This window comes from Capra hircus, unplaced genomic scaffold (assembly GCF_001704415.2).
Source record: "Capra hircus breed San Clemente unplaced genomic scaffold, ASM170441v1, whole genome shotgun sequence".
NCBI lineage: Eukaryota > Metazoa > Chordata > Mammalia > Artiodactyla > Bovidae > Capra > Capra hircus.
Window position 1 is genome coordinate 1 of NW_017216865.1, and position 8,138 is coordinate 8,138.

Here is an 8,138-nt window from a genome sequence, read left to right on the forward strand (position 1 = left end):
ATGAGTATGTGTGTGATCTCAGAGAACATGTGTGCAAATGTTCAGTGTGCCTTCTTTCTGCCGGAGGGTTATTGAATTTGTCTACAATCTGCTCTTTTGGCTGAGTGAGTGTCTCCATAAAGAGGAGCCCTTATCTCCACATCATCTCCATGTCTCATCATTAATTCTTTACTGAACAAAAAGTTGAAGATGACTGGGGTTTGGGGCGGTCAGTGTCAAGTGGTGTACAAATGACAGGTTCTGGCACTCATGATCTTTGCACCAGGAAGCAAGATCTTGGCCCTCCAAGGGGGCAATGGCACAAAATACATCCAAACAAGGTTCATCTCCTATAATTGATTTCTTCTGGCAGGTCTGACCTCCTAATGGTGTCCTGCCTAGGCTGGCACTATTATAATTAGTCTCTGAACCCTGAGACGCCAACCACATGCTGGCTTATAGAGACTGGCTGCCTGGGTTCAGAAACTTATCACAGGCAATTCATAAAAACAAATAATTCACTTTATAAAATAGTACTATGCTTTAATCTCCCTTTTCACAATGGTAAATTCCAGGTAATTTAATATTTAGATATTTAATATTATATGGTGTTAATTATGTTAAATAAGAAACAATGTATGATCTATATAGATACCAAAAAAGGCATGAGATTAAACTTTGCTTACCTTTTGACTTTTTAACTTTCTATGTAAACTAGAAATAGATATATATTTCTGCAAAATAATAAAATGCTATTCAAACCAACCACCAGTGTTGTGTTTAATGATTAATCACTAGGTTAATTTCTATCAAATCAGGGAAAGATGAAGGTAACCTCGATTAAGCATTATTATTTAACATTGGTCTGGGAATTCTAGCCAATGAAACAAAATTTTGAAAATCAAAAGAAGAGATAGAGAAACAAAAGGAAAAACAAACTGTCATTATCTTGCAGAATTTTTGACAAGTTTTGTTTTGACAGTGATCTTAAAGATTAGACCTGACTTCTGAATGACTTAGATACTTACAAACAAAGCTAGAAAGTAAATACTTTTCTCTACAATGATCATTTATGTATTGACTTCAGCCAGATAATTATTGTCCAGCAACTAAAGGTTACTTAATTCAAAACTCAAATTATCATATTCAGCAAAGTTCTCTATGATAAACTGTTTATAAACAATAATTCAAAATAATACCTTGGGAGAAAAATTTGCAGGTACCATATTTCTTTGATTTTTAGCTGCAATTTTTAAAATTGTAAATATTTGAGAAATTGGGGCACATCTTCACAATTGATGTGTATGCTTAGTGTGTTAGTGCGTTCTTTTTACAGAATGGCTGTTATTATTTTATAGCTTTAGCATGGAGACAACTTTGCTGAAAATTAGATGTGTGTTGGGGGTTTTATCTACAGTCCATAGGGTTGCAAATGGACATGACTGAAGTGACTTAGGATGCACATATGCATAACAGAGAACTCACAGAGATGTGAAGCAGAAACTCATACACAGCAGCACTAACACATTAAGTGAAATAAATTGTTCTGGGACCCATCTGAGAGGGTAAGTTAAGCAGAGTTTGAGATACCTAGGAGAGGGGCAAGAGGAAGAGTCATATTTTCCCTAGAAATAGGAAAAACTCACCAGAGAATAGAATGCAGGTGTTTTGGTCCTTGTGGGTCTGAGTGCCTTTTGGACTTAGAAGCTCAGGGCCACTGTGACACTGGGGTTGTGTCCTGCAGTAGCCAATCACTTTGCTGCCTGGAGAATATTATAGGGGCTTCAGGGAGTAGCCATACCTCTCAGAGAATTCTTAGATCCCACTTCCCACATCCTGGACCTTTCCTACCTCCCTCTTTCTTTTATGTCATTCTATGTGAAAATAAAAAGTGTTACTTTGGCAGCTCATGCCCAGGTGAAGGGGATGACTATTTGTCACAACGGCATGGCCCCTCAGAAGACCTAAGTCCTGATAAGTTACCTGAACTTCATGTTCCTAGGGTGGGGCCTATGAGCCAGACCCCAGATGCTAGACCTGAGGTCACTGCTCTGGTTGGAAACAAAGGGAAGCAAACAAGATTCCCATTACTAAAAACAGGAGGTCAGGCAAAAACAGAAGGGCAGATGAGAGAAAAGGTGATAAACCATGAAGCTAAGCATCTGGGATCCTTTCGTTTCCAAAGAGAAGGAAATCTCTACTCAGCCTGTATGCTACTGTCCTTGCAGATATTTATTTTTTAAAACAGCTAATGCCAGATCCCATTCTCAAAGAGTCTAATTTATCAGTCTGGAGTGAAGCCTTGGCTTTTTCTTCTTTTTTTTAAAGCACTTTTTGTAATTCTGGAGAAGGAAATGGTAGCTCACTCCAGTATTCTTGCCTGGAAAATTCCATGGACAGAGGAGCCTGGTGGGCCACAGTCCATGGGGTCGCAAAAAGTTGGACACAGCTGAGCACATAATCCTTATGTAACTCTAATACACTTCTGGGATTGAGAATCACTGCACCAAGCCTGTTTTGACACTATTCCTATGATGGAGTTTAAGAAGCCCTGACTTAACTGAAAGAGAACTTTGGGGCCTTGCTTAAATGGATGCAGAACTCCATGCTTCTCTCCTTCCTCCTGCTTACTTCAGTTCCATTTTTACATTTCTGAATTACTTGAATAATGTCTTTCTCTTAACTGGACTATGAAATCCATTGGTTAAGAACACAACTATTTTTTTCATCATTGTTATCACTCCAGAAGCTTGGGCACTCAATCAATAGTTGTTAAATGAATGCATGCTTAGTCGCTTCACTCATGTCCAACTCTTTTGCAACCCCATGGACTGTAGCCTACCAGGCTCCTCTGTCCATGGGATTTCCCAGGCAAGAATATTGGAGTGGGTTGCCATTTCCTCCTCTATCAGACCTTCTAGATCCAGAGATCGAAACTACACCTTCTGCATCCCTGCAGGAGGTTTCTTTACCACTACTGCCACCTGGGAAGCCCCTGTTAAATGAATAGGTGAATAATTAAAGAGCACTTACCAAGTTGTCTTACATCCAGTGGGGGCTGCTAAAATTGATTGCTCCATGACAAACTCTTTTCATAACAAGAATGCTAAGAAGAAGAAAAGAGATCAACTCAAAGAAATAATAATATTCACTGACTTCCCCAGAGATAATGAGCATGGAGCTTAAATCCCTCAGGCTTTTTTTTTTTTTTTTTTTGAGTTAATTTAGGAACTGCCTGTGGACCTGAGATGAGCCTGGAGGAACACTGACTTTGGAGGGTCATAGTGAAGAAAGGGATGTGGGACAGTCACAAGGTGGATGTTTACTTGACTTATCCAACTGCAGCGTAGCTGTTAGTGAAATCTAGATTGTACTAAAGAGGGAAAACACCACAGGTTAGAACCTCAAATCAAGAGCTTCAGATCAAAAGAATGAGATGAGGAGATTCCAGGGAACTGATATAACGAAACATGGGATCAAAAGCTAGAAGGATGAGAGACAATTTGTGATGTCGAGTCCAGGATGAGAGAAACCAAATCTGAGAATAATGGGAGGGTAGCAAGCTCAGAGAAGGCAATGGCACCCCACTCCAGTACTCTTGCCTGGAAAATCCCATGGACGGAGGAGCCTGGTACACTGCAGTCCATAGAGTCACAAAGAGTCGGACACAACTGAGTGGCTTCACTTTCACTTTTCACTTCGTGCACTGGAGATGGAAATGGCAAACCTGCTCCAGTATTCTTGCCTGGAGAAATCCCAGAGATGGTGGAGCCTGGTGGGCTGCTGTCTATGGAGTCGCAGCGAGTCGGACATGACTGAAGCGACTTAGCAGCAGCAGCAAGGCTCCAGGTTTTATAGAGCTGGAGGAGTTAGGCAAGCTAAAATGGTGGGGGTTATACTGCAACACTGGGAAGTAAATATGGGTAACCAATTGCCAATCACAAGAAGTTAACCAGTTCACCTAAGGAGATGCTTGCCTAAGGGTTAAATCATTTTCAGCACAACAACGATGAAACCAGAGTGAGTTCATCCTGCATAGACTCCCTAAACATATAGGTTACTACAAGATTCATGTGTAGATTATTTTCTGAATTTCCTTGCCTTATATTCCAATAGCTCTTTTCTCCAACCAAGAAATCCTTCAACTGTTTCTTCACCAGTTACTATGAATACCATACACCTGATATACTCATTGTATTACTCTCTTTCAATTTTCAAATAAAGAACCACATACTATATTAAAATTGCATTAGTTATAAAGTTTTAAGTTTAAAATAGCTAGTATAGAATCAATCATGGAGTAGCTAGTATCATTCATTCTCTATGAAAACAATTATAAAAACACAGTATAATCTGACAAAAACTGCCTAAAGACACTGGAGAGCAATAAGGGAAGCCAAGACTTATAGACAAAGATATGGAAGGAAATACAAGTGCTTTGATTTCAATATTATGGGTTGAATTATGTTCTCTCCCCAGACTGATTATATGGAAGTCCTACCCCCCAGTATCTCAGAATGTGATCTTGGAAACTGAGTCTTTGCAGCTGTCATTAGTAAGGGGATATCATACTGGAGAATGATATACCAATAGGACTGTGTACTTACAAAAAGAAGAAATTTAGACATAGGGAGAGTACCATGTGAAGATATGCTCCTACAAGCCAAGGAACTGCCAGAAGCTAAGAGACAGGATGACGGGAAAATTATTCTTATTTGCTGTCTTTGCAAATTTTCCTCAAAATGCTTTGTTTGTTGGTTTTTAAACAGAAAAACATGTCTTCCTTACCAGTTGTTAGAAAGAGAAAAGTAAGAGAGGAAGAGAATGAGTACATGGGCAGGCAGATCTGGGAGGCTGAAGACAAAACAGACTCAAGGCTTGTTATGCAAGACAAAGAAGGAAAGCTAAGTCAGGCCTCCCTGTGGGTGACCAGGTGTGGAGTACACTTCACCAGTGCACGCTCTTCTTTAGCCTACTGACTAGTGGGCCAGGTAAGGAAAGGATGCCGTGTTGCTTTTCACTCCATCTCAGTCCTCACCCCTAATGAGGTAGCTGCTGTGGCTTTCATGCATTTCACTATAATGTCTTCATATTCTTCTTGGGTCAGTAACCCTCCTGTTTTACTTTTATTTCTTCAAATTTGGGCAGCACAACTGCAATGTAGCCTTCAGTGGATGGCTTCTCTTGAAGACTAGATGGCTTATGGAAAATGTTTACATTCACTTCCATCAACCATCCTCTAACACAGTTAGATATGATACATTCTTCTCCACCTGAGCAGTAAATCTTACACAGAGGTGCAAGTTCTGTGAGAAACTGTGTCCCTTGCTTAAATTTCTCAGAGACTTTGTTCTGAAGGGTGCTACAGTTGGTACTTGGAGAAGGCAATAGCACCCCACTCCAGTACTCTTGCAGTTGGTACTGATTTGTTTAAAAAATTCTTTTAATTGTTTTTTCCACTTTGAAGAACTGAATGAGACTGTGCCAACGTGATGACATGTGTTTGGTTAGAGTGCTATAGTATACAGTGGTCCTCATAGGGTTTTCCTTTGACATCTTGCTGTTTCTCCACATCTCTGCAAATGCCATTCCCTTGGCCTGCTTTGTATCAGTGAGTAAAGAAACGATCCACAAGCAACAGCATCACAGGCTCAGCAGCCAAGGTGGCCACAGGGTCCTTGGGATTGGTAGTCATGGCAACCTCAGGTGCTACAAACCCTCCTAAACCTTATTCTTTTGTAGCATCTTCACGGGGGAGAATGGTCCTGTCAATACCTTAATTTTAGACTTCTAGCCAGAGCTGTCAGATAGTAAATTTCTATTGGTTAAGCAACCAGTTTGTGGTACCTTAATATAGCAATCCTAGCAAACTAATACCACAAGGTTGGCATTTTGTTTACAATTTCCTCTCAGGTCATTTGTCAACATTTAAGTTACATATTGATAAGCCAAGTAAATACTGAAAAGTTAATAAAAGTGAGGCAAATTTCCACAAAGTTACAGTGTTAAGGAGAAAACCCTTGATCTCAGAACCCACTGAAGAGGAGGGATCTTGTTAAATAAATGTGGCAAACAGATGTGGAAAAAATGAAAACAATGAGTCTTTACTTTCTTGGTCTCCAAGATTACTGCAGATAGTGACTGCAGCCATAAAATTAAGAGATGCTTGCTCCTTGGAAGAAAATCTATGACAAACCTAGACAGCCCATTAAAAAGCAGAGACATCACTTTGCCCACAAAGGTCCATCTAGTCAAAGCTATGGTTTTTCCATTAGTCATGTATGGATCTGAGAGTTGGGCAATGAGGAAGGCTGAGCGCTGAAGAACCGATACTTTCAAATTGTGGTGCTGGAGAAGGCTCTTGAGAGTCTCTTGGACAGCAAGGTGATCAAACCAGTCAATCCTGAAGGAAACCAACTCTGAACACCCATTGGAAGGACTGATGCTGAAGTTCCAATACTTTGGCCACCTGATGCCAAGAGCTGATTAATTGGAAAAGACCCTGCTGGGAAAGATTGAGGGCAGGAGGAGAAGAGGGTGACAGAGAGTGAGATGGTTGGATGGCATCATAGACTGAATGAACAGGAGTTTGAGCAGACTCTGGGAGATAGTGAAGGACAGGGAAGCCTGGTATGCTGCAATCCATGGGGTTGCAAGAAGCTGGATATGAGAGCAACTAAACAACAGCAATAAGAAATATTAGCTTTAAAATAATAATAGTGTGTCATGGGGATCAAAATTTCTATAGAATTGAAATACACACTATCAATAGGACAAACCACAATGTGGGAGGGTAAATGAAGTTAAAGTATTTTAAGGTTTCTATATTGTACAAGAAAAATAAAAGACACAATTGAAGGTAGATTTAAGGATGAATGTTATAATAGCTACAATAACATCTTAATTTATATATATATATATATATATATATATATCCAGCTCTGAAATATATTTTAGTATGTCTTAGATAGGGCTATATTATATGAGATAAAGTAGACTTGAATGAAAGAAATATTAATAGAGATACAGAGGGGATATTTCATAATGATTAAAGGGTAAAATCAACTAAATGAACTATAGTTCTAAATATGGATGCATCTAATAATATTGCTTTAGAATATATAACGCAAAAAATTGACAAAATGGAAAGGAGAAATAGATAAATCCACTATCTCTGCTAGAGACATTAACATAAATTTTTTAAAAATAGCAAAATATCAATAAAGATATACTGATGGTTCAAAATGCAGAATAAACCAAAATACCTAATAATATATTGACTTCCAGTTTTTCAAAGACAGAGCCTAGAAGTCACTACTTCATCCTAACAAATAAAAAGCTATAATAAAAAGATATATTAACAAATCTTCTTAGATCTACAAGAGAGGGGAGAACACTGGTCAAACCATTGCCCCCAAGACTGGAGAGACAGAGAGGTAAATACTGGGATTCAAGGCTTACCAGAGCAGAGACTGACAAGCAAAAACCAATGTAACCAGTACCAGGGTAGAAAAACCTAAACTATAATCGGCAAACTATTGAAGGCTCAGTGTGGACAACTCTGAGGGGAACCAAATTATAGGGTTCCCCCAAACTCTTGTAAGTTTTACCTCCAGGAATTTGACTAGGTCCTCAAGGGAAATATCAGAGAAAAATCCCAGTGTGCTTCCAGTAAGGGTAGGGAATCAGTACGAATATGCTCAGGTACTGTGTTCATCTTAACAAATCCTGCCCTCAGGGGAAACTAGTTAACCAGAGATCAACCTGCTGGGGTAGTATCAGAACTCACGTGACCCGGGGGAAAGAAAATACCCAATTCAGTCAGCACTAGTATTTCACATGGGAGAAGGGAAATACCCAACCTGAACCCGCTTCAGTCATCTTGTCCCACATAGCAGTGAGAAAAAACACCTGAATACTGGTGAAGTGTAAAAATTCAGAGGTAAAATACCGAGACCTCATCATAGGCTACAGGGTTCTTCCTCTTCCCCAACACCTCACCACCACATTATTAAAGGCCTGTTTATAACAGTTTCTTTTACCTGGTACATAATGTTAGGCTATTAAGAAAAAAAATTATAAGACATACAAAAAGGCAAAAAATACAATGTGAAGAGACAGAGCAAGCATCGGAACAAGACATGAAGAAATTTTGAAAT

At 39.3% G+C, this 8,138-nt stretch overlaps 1 pseudogene; it reads right to left on the minus strand.

The window, feature by feature from the left end:
• Positions 1-5,017: 5,017 nt before the first annotated feature.
• LOC108635487 lies at positions 5,018-5,674 on the minus strand (annotated as a pseudogene).
• Between the last annotated feature and the right edge of the window lie 2,464 nt (positions 5,675-8,138).